Source organism: Pipistrellus hanaki (assembly GCF_964339955.1).
Source record: "Pipistrellus hanaki genome assembly, chromosome: 5".
NCBI lineage: Eukaryota > Metazoa > Chordata > Mammalia > Chiroptera > Vespertilionidae > Pipistrellus > Pipistrellus hanaki.
The window spans coordinates 75,639,728-75,648,491 of NC_140507.1; the positions used below are offsets into that span (position 1 = coordinate 75,639,728).

General features: G+C 39.0%; 1 pseudogene across 1 annotated transcript; it reads right to left on the reverse strand.

Moving 5' to 3' along the window:
- Window positions 1-1,308: 1,308 nt before the first annotated feature.
- Window positions 1,309-7,298, reverse strand: LOC311623531 (olfactory receptor 7D4-like; annotated as a pseudogene). Its single transcript has one exon. The product of its transcript is annotated as an olfactory receptor 7D4-like (transcript).
- Window positions 7,299-8,764: the final 1,466 nt, after the last annotated feature.

Below are 8,764 nucleotides of genomic sequence, written 5' to 3' on the forward strand. Positions count from 1 at the left end.
TTTAGGCACAGCTCTCAACTTACCTTATACAGGGAGCAATCTTGTAAGTGATACAGTTCTGTTATTGTCTTATCAGTGAATGTTTCATCCTTTGACAACTCATTAATCAAGTATTAAATGTAATGTAGCATTCTAAATTTCCCTTGATTTACATTACAAAAGTTTTGGGAATATTTTCATTGTAATTTAGTAACAATTCTCATCAAGATGTCTTGGATCTATACAAGATTCTTAGATTTAGAAATGTGTTTTAATGTGAAAACTCGGCAAATTTTAATTATCTTTTAGTTATAGATTTCTAATTTAATTACATTGTGCGCTCAATATATGGTCTTCATGATATAGATTCTAAATGACACATATTCAGATAGAAAATTGTTCAAGATTTGCTTTGTGGCCTAATGTGTCAGATAGAACAAGTTGCTGTCCCATATTCATTGCTCTCTTCCTTCCCTAAAGTAACAGGCCTACAATTGTGTTCAAGTTGGCGGTGTGGACAGTTTGTTAAGGAATCATCTATATTTCCTTGCAGCTATGAGTGCCCATGAGCCCACAGCCCTGGCCAATGAGAAAGAGAGCTGCTCCTGGGTTTTAAAGAAACCTATAGAAATGGAAACATCTCATCTGGCATTTTCTCGTTACTATTTTCCATTTATCTTATCTCTCCTTTTTTAGGAAATAAACCAAAAAGATGGCAGCCATAGGCTACTGATTATACAGCAAGGACATACAATAGTATTTAGCTGTACCAACCCTGGGTTGCTTATTTCTGGACTTCATGTAACATGAAAAAAAAAAAAATCTCCAAACTGGATTAAACCACTCTTGTAGGAAGATTCTATTACAACGAATTTCACTCTCAATCTCTTATGTGGCCAGGTTTTATGAATCCTTCAAGTATGGTTGAGAACAATGTATATTCTGTAATTATCAGGTATAATACAATAGATTTATCTGATAGATAAATCTTATTCTGTTTATTAAAACTGTATCATTACAAACCTTATCTCCTGGTCAACCAATGGTTGCTGGTACCATTATGCCAACAGGAATTTCCAGTTTGTGGTATAGCAAAGAAGTAAAATTAATTCAGTACAAAACAACTCCATTGCAAAACAGCACAGCTGTGGAATACCTTACTACTGTTATACCTCAATTATGAAGCAGCAGGACAGCATGGCTATGAAGAGGCCCTGGGGCTGGTGGCCTGGGACAAGGTCCTGCTTTGGCTAGGCAGCTCTGTCCTGCTCTATGCTACCTCACTCAGCCCCTGTGCAGGTATTCTCTGCTTTATTCCAGACACTTTCCCAGCAAGAGAAAGTCTTATCTCAGGGGAATGGGGAAGTGTGCCCCCAGAGGCAGAGGAGAGTTGACTTACATAGACAGAAGTCCCTGTCCCTGGTCCTTGATTGATCCACCCTCATGCAAATGAGGACTCCAAATCTTTGCAGTTTGATTGGTCTAAAAAGCATTGTCCTGATTGGTCACAAGGGATGATAACAGGCTATTTTATCTTTTTCTCTCATTTCTCTGGCATTGTAATTGAAAGCATCTCAATTCTTTTCTGGTTGGTTTCAAAGTTAAGAATTTTTTCCTGTGGGATGTGTTAAATGTTACAAGGACCCTGGCCCCTCAGAATCAGAAGCAAAAGAAATTGAAGTGAATGAGAGAGGTCCCTATTTCTAGAAAGAGATATTGCAATGACAATTTCATTAGTGACATTGCTACTGTAAAACCAAGCATTTTGGAAATATCCCTTAGTATTTTTGGGGTACATGGTATCACTGCTGACCTCAAGGAGAACAAATGTGATGGTGGCAGAAAGATGCCAGATGAGTTGAAGAGAGTGGAAATGGAAAATATAGACCTATTTTTAAATCCACCAAGAAAATTTGAAGAACTAATTGGCTTTATTGAGTGATAATGGAATCAGCCAGCATCCCATCCAACAACCAGAAGGGCTGTACAAGTGGAGTTTTTTATTAGAAAAATGGGGCAAATGAGTCATTAGCAAAAAAAGGGGGGGAACATTTTAAGCCAAGCCATCTTTTTTTAGGAGAAGAGAACTGTAGGAGCCTTTATCATGCAGATTAATTTACTGCTACTAATCTATCAAGTTCTTAACACAAGTGACTTCATTTAAGGCCTGTGGTTTTCTCATTAATAGCCAATATATCCAAAAATTTGGAACAATACCCAAAGAAAAATGTTTCATTTTCATTGAAAGATAGATGAATGTAGAATATTCCCATGACATTAGACATGATAATATTGCATGCAAACTTGGGGGGGGGGGGTGGCGGGGGGGACTGGATAAGGAAGGTAAAAGTGATAGTGTAAATTCCCCAGAACATTCAGAAGAGATGGAATAATTATACAAATAATTGTTGAATTATGGTGGTGGCTAATATTGTGATGGCATAGTTTCCAATGAGATCATATATCCAGTGAGGCCTTATAACTGAGAATTGAAGAATCCTGGGTAAGATTCAGCCAAGCATCAGCTGCCAATTCCCGAAGCAGCTTCTCATTCTATACAGTTACTTTATTTACACTGCCACCCTGCAGACTGATGGACACAAGACCAATATAATTGACCTCTGAGATAATAGGTCCTGTAAACCCCTCAACTCAAAGTTAAACTGACATTTTATCCTCCCTAAAATGTTGCTTTTCCTTTATTACCATCACTGAAAAAGCTACACCATTAACTCTGCACCCATGCAGTTGTTTCCAGTGGTTCTCAATCAGGCTGAGTTTGCCCCTGTGGGACAATTGGTAATGTCTGGAGATGTTTCTGGTTGTAATAGTACAGAGTTGTCATCTAGTGGGTAGTCTACAGGAACCTCTTAAAAATCTAATAGGACATGAGACAGCTGCTCACAAATAATTTTATAGACCAGAATGCCAATATTATCATGAATTAGAAATGCTAATAGATTCTTGAGAACTAATGTTAAAATTTTTGTCTAAAAAATCTCAGCCATTGTCTTATTTTATAACGATATTGAAAATATTATCTGAAATATCACAATCTTGCTCTGTTATTTTGTTCTATTGCATCTTTTTTATTTGATTAAATATACATAACATAAAATATTTTAACCATTTTTAGGCATACAGTTCTATTGGTTTGACATCAAGAACATTCAGCCCAGCCACTGTGATTCAGTGGTTGAGCATTGACCCATGAACCAGGAGGTTGCTGGTTTGATTCCTAGTCAGGGCACATGGCCCGGGTTGTGGGCTTGATCACCAGTAGAGGGCATGCAGGAGACAGCCTATCAATGTTTCTATCTCTCCCTTTCTCTCTCTGAACTTGGTAAAAACATAAAAAAAAGAAAGAACATTCACTTTGTTGTACGACCATCACCACCATCCATCTCCAGAATTTTTTCATCTTCCCAATTAAAACTCTACCCATTAAACATGATCTCCCCAATTTCTCCCTTCTTCTAGTCCCTGCCAATCACCACTCTATTTCTTATCTCTCTGTGAATGTTACTGCTATTGATAACTCATATAAGTGGAATTATACAATATTTGTCATTTTGGAACTATCTATTTTACTTAGCATATTTTTATCTACATTATATATGTGTAAGAATTTCCTTCATTTTTAAGGCTAAATATGATTTATGTTCATACCACATTTTGTTTATCCATTCACCCATTGATGGGTACCTGGGTTGTTTACACTTTTTATTTATTGTCGGTATTGCTGCTGTAAACATGAGTGAGTGTTCATAGAGGTATCTGTTTGATTCCCTGCCTTATATTACTTTATTTGTTTCCATAGCTTCTTTCACAATTGCACTCTATTTATTGATTCACCTCTTTATTTACTTTTTACTCCACTGGAGAATAAGCTAAATGACAACAGAGACTACTTCACAACCATGTTCCTAGTCCCTAAAACATTGTAGGTTCTCAGTAAATATCAACAAAAGAGAAACAGACTCAGAGAACAGATTAGTGCTTGCCAGAAGAGAGGGAGTTGGGGGACTAGGTGAAAAAGGTAATGGGATTAAAAAGTACAAAATACTCATGGGATATAAAGGACAGCATGGGGAATATAGTCAATAACATAGCAATAAACATGTGATACCGGGTAGGTACTAGAAATACCGGGGGGAAACGCTTTGTAAAGTATACAATTGCCTAACTGTTGAAGACCTTGAAACTAATACAAAATAATACTGAATGTAAACTGTAACTGAAAATTAAATTTAAAAAGAAAAGGCAATCATAGCAGCTTTGAGAATAGAAATGAAGCTTGTGTTTCAGGAAAGATAAAGAATCAGATTGAAATCCATGACATTGGCCTTTGGAAACTTTAATGTTTACTTAGTTCTGAAGTGAGAGGCCAATCACAGACAAGGGGCTCCTTGGCTAAAGAGCTTTCTCAGGGCCCCCTTCACATCCTTGTTCCTCAGGCTGTAAATAAAGGGGTTCAGCATGGGGGTGACTATGGTGTACATTACTGAGGCAACTGAGTTGTAATGGGTAGAATGGATCACAGCAGAACTGAGGTAGACCCCCAGGCTTGTCCCATAGTACAAGGATACCACGGAGAGGTGAGAACCACAGGTGGAAAATGCTTTATATTTTCCCTATGCAGAGGACATTCTCATTAAAGAAGACACAATCTTAGAGTAAGAAAAGAGAATTCCACTAAAAGGAAGCACGCCCAGTAAAGCAGTAGTCACATACAAGAAGATATCATTGATGAGGGTGTCAGAGCAGGCCACCTTGAGAATCTGAGTCAGTTCACAGAAGAAATGTGGAATTTCAGTACCTACACAGAAGGACAACCGCCTCATCAATAGAATATGAGCGAGGGAGACCCAGAAAATGATGAACCAACACAACAGAACCAGGAAGCCACAGAGCCAGGGGTTCATGATGACCAGGTAGTGCAGGGGGTGGCAGATGGCCACATACCAATCATAGGCCATCACAGTCAGGAGGAAACCATCCATTCCAGCAAAAATCATAAAAAAATACACCTGAGTGAAGCAGCCGATGTAGGAGATGGCTTTGCTCTGTGCCTGGATGTTCATCAGCATCTTTGGAATAATGGTGGAGGTGAAACAGATGTCGATAGAGGACAGGTTGGAGAGGAAGAAGTACATGGGGGAGTGGAGATGGGAGTCATAGCTGATGGCCAGGATGATGAGAAGGTTCCCAAGTAGAGTGACCAGGTACATGGACAGTAACACTCCAAACAGGAAGGGCTGTAGTTCAGGATCCTCTGAGAGACCCAGGAGCAGAAATTCTGATATTTCTGTGTGGTTTCCTGCTTCCATGGAGCTGATGTGTCTGCTGGAGAAAGAGGCCAAATAAATGTTTAGAAAACTGCCAACCAGAACATCAGCTAGTGGTCACCTTCAGATTCCGCCTTTGTGGGGACCTTCTTCCAATGACTATGATTCACTCAGACAAATGGTAGCCATTTTCATTTTAAATGTAATCATTTAGCTATTTAAATTTACGTAAATCTTTTTTTTTTATCACATACTGGTTCTAATTCTACTTTAAGCTATGGACATAAACCAATTTCTTCTAAGATATGACCCTTCCAAGATAATTGAAGACATTGAACATCTTTTCTTTGGTAATCATCATACTTTTTTCATTTAAATAGCTTTATAACAGACATGTGTTCCTGGATTCCTAGATGCTTCCCACTGATGAGACAGTTAACTCTCAAGTACCTTATCTTAAAATGTTGTTACTGCTATTACCTCCTTTGTGAGTATTAAAAATGCCTTTGTGCATAATAGGATCTCAGTAAGTTATAGCTATTAGTATTACTAATAATCTATTCCTTTTATTATAATGATCATTTATATATAACTCTCCCAAAGTGCAGTGCAGAAATGTGAGTCATCAAATAGGATCTTGAATGAGACTTCCTAGAATAGAATTTTGGTCCATCAACTTCCTCTGCGTGACCTTGACAAAGTTCTTTAATCTCAGCTGCAGGTACCTCCCCTCTCTAACGGGAGTCATAAATGTTTTCTACATTGTAATACTAATGAGTGATGTAAATGAGATGATGCATGTAATTTTCTAGTGACATACAAGTGGACACCTGGTAAATGTGAACTTCTGTTCTTAACATCACAACAAATCTGTTTTGCATGGCCATCATTAATCAATACTCCCCTTAAACTGGGCCAGCCAACAAAGGTGGAATTCTGATCATTCTAAACTTAAGAGACCTGTTACCTCTTTTGCTCACCACACACTTCTAATCAGTGACAATCCTTATGGCTCCTCTTTCAGTTACTGCCTGCCAGATAAGGGGAAAGCATGTGGACTGCATAAATTAGGTTGGTAAACAAAAATTCACAAAACCAGTGAAATACAATACAAAGCGTGTGTGTGAGTGTGTGTGAGTGTGTACATGCTCTTGAGTAAAGATGTGTTGCATTAAATACCAGCAGTTAATTGTAAAATAAAGGCATTGATAGATTTGGTTTAAAATATTCAAAATTTCTATATATCAAACCATCCTACTAATGTAAGAAACATTCAAACCTGTAAATAATTTTTTGTGAGTTTATTTGAGCCAAACTGTTGACAATTGCCAGACAGCAGAATCTCAAGATATTAATACAATGCTTTAGAGAATGGCAGCTTTTCACCTTGTTTTATACACTGCAATCAAAAGAAGAAGTATAAATTGGTTACTTGAAATCCATTGGTGATGGGTTAGGGAGGTGAGAGAAAGCAAAGGAAGGGGGAACCTCAGATTGGATAAAAAAGTAAAATGATAGACACATGCTTCTTTTATGTAGGTGGGTACAGGATAGTTAACAGTTATTATAACAATGTTATGGTCATAAGGAAACGCCTCTAATGTGTGAAATGATTATTGTGTGAAATGTTTGCTGTTTGGAGACCGCAATACTCTGTAACTTCCTAATTAGTGAACACCCCACTATCTTGATGTGAACACCCTAAGCACTTAAAGTATAAACGCCCTGCTCCTAGCATAAGATACACCATCTGGCCCACACCGATAAGACACAAATTGCTTACTACTGGCTCTATAAGCACCGGACCTTCTTTAGTCGGCGTCTCCTGCCTGATAAGAGGAGGACTCCACGTTGCTCAGTGAGACAAGCCCCTGACTGACTGCTCTGCTGTGCTAGCCTGAAACAACTGTGGCCGCCCGTTTGTCTCCGTCTTCGTCATCCGTCTTTCGGTGTGCATCACTGGGTGGCCTTTGCTGGAGCCTAGGATTCACTAGGAATAGAAAAATAAACCTTGTGTGATTGCATACTAATTCTGTCTTGGGTGTTCAGGTGTTCCGGTTCAGCTCAGCTGTTGAAGCACCAGGGGATAGGCCGTGATTGCTGACCCCTGGTCATCTGTGTATGTCCCACTAAGTCTAGGCTGATAATTCATTAATTGGGGCATAATTGGGACAACAGTCAATAATTAACATGATAGCCGAAACCGGTTTGGCTCAGTGGACAGAGCGTTGGCCTGCGGACTGAAGGGTCCCGGGTTCGATTCCAGTCAAAGCCACGTACCTTGGTTGCGGGCATGTACCTTGGCTCTGGGCACATCCCCAGTAGGGGATGTGCAAGAGGCAGCTGATCGATGACTCTCTCTCATCGATGTTTCTAACTTTCTATCTCCCTTCCTCTCTGTAAAAAAATCAATAAAATATATTTTAAAAATAAAACAAAATAAAATAAAAATAATTAACATGTTAAAAATAACAATGAGGGAATTTATGGTTGCCACCCTGGTGCATTGGTTGTGCCCAGAGGAGTTCTGAAAAAGGGAAGTTACCGGATATTCCAAAGGTATGTTATCCTAGATGCAAAAAGACAATATGCTCTGTTAAAGTCAAAGTTGATCTTTGGGAAGATACTGGCCTAGGACATGACTACCTACCATAGACTGCTTTATAATTTTAAATGTTTTCATTTCAGGTCATCCTTGTGGTTACTTTGGGTCTCTGAGTTTGCAAGGCTGCCATGAGCTTGTCATTTCGGCATGTAGCCCCTTTTTGTCCACAGTCTCTATAAGATTAAAAGGTAGCTCAGCCAGAGTGGTTCCATAATTGAGCATTGAACCATGAACCAGGAGATCACGGTTCGATTCCCAGTCAGGGCACATGCCTGGGTTGCAGGCTCCATCCCCAGTAGGGGACGTGCATTAGGCAGCCAGTCAATGATCCTCTCTCATCATTTATATTTTTATCTCTCTCTCCCTCTCCTTACCTCTCTCAAAAATAAATAAAAACATATTTTAAAAAATAAAAGAAGGCAAATTTAAGATGGAAATATTTACACATTCTTCATGATAGAAATAAAAGATTGGCGTTATAAATACCTAGAGAAAAAAAAGAAAGAATAAATACCTAGAGAATGTAGATAATTACAGAGTGAAAAAAGATACTGAGAACCCAGTTAGTTTGGGGAGGTGGGTAGAAAAGGCTTCTCTGAAATGTAAGTATCCAAACTGAGAGGAAGGATGGGTTAATCAGAGAAAATAGAGAAAGGGCCAGCTTTGGGGGCTGAGAAAACAGAATTCATGTTTGCCCTGGGAGTTGGTGAGGTTGGGAATGAAAAGGACTTGAGGGGCCATTAAGATGGAGAACAGAGGGTGAGCCCAGGAGGACAGAGTGCGTGAGGGCCACATATCAAGCACCCTGAAGTATTCTTTCAAGTGCCTCTCATGCTGGCAATTCTGTGTTTATCCGTGGATCAGACGTCATAACTGTTTTGCTTACCACTAC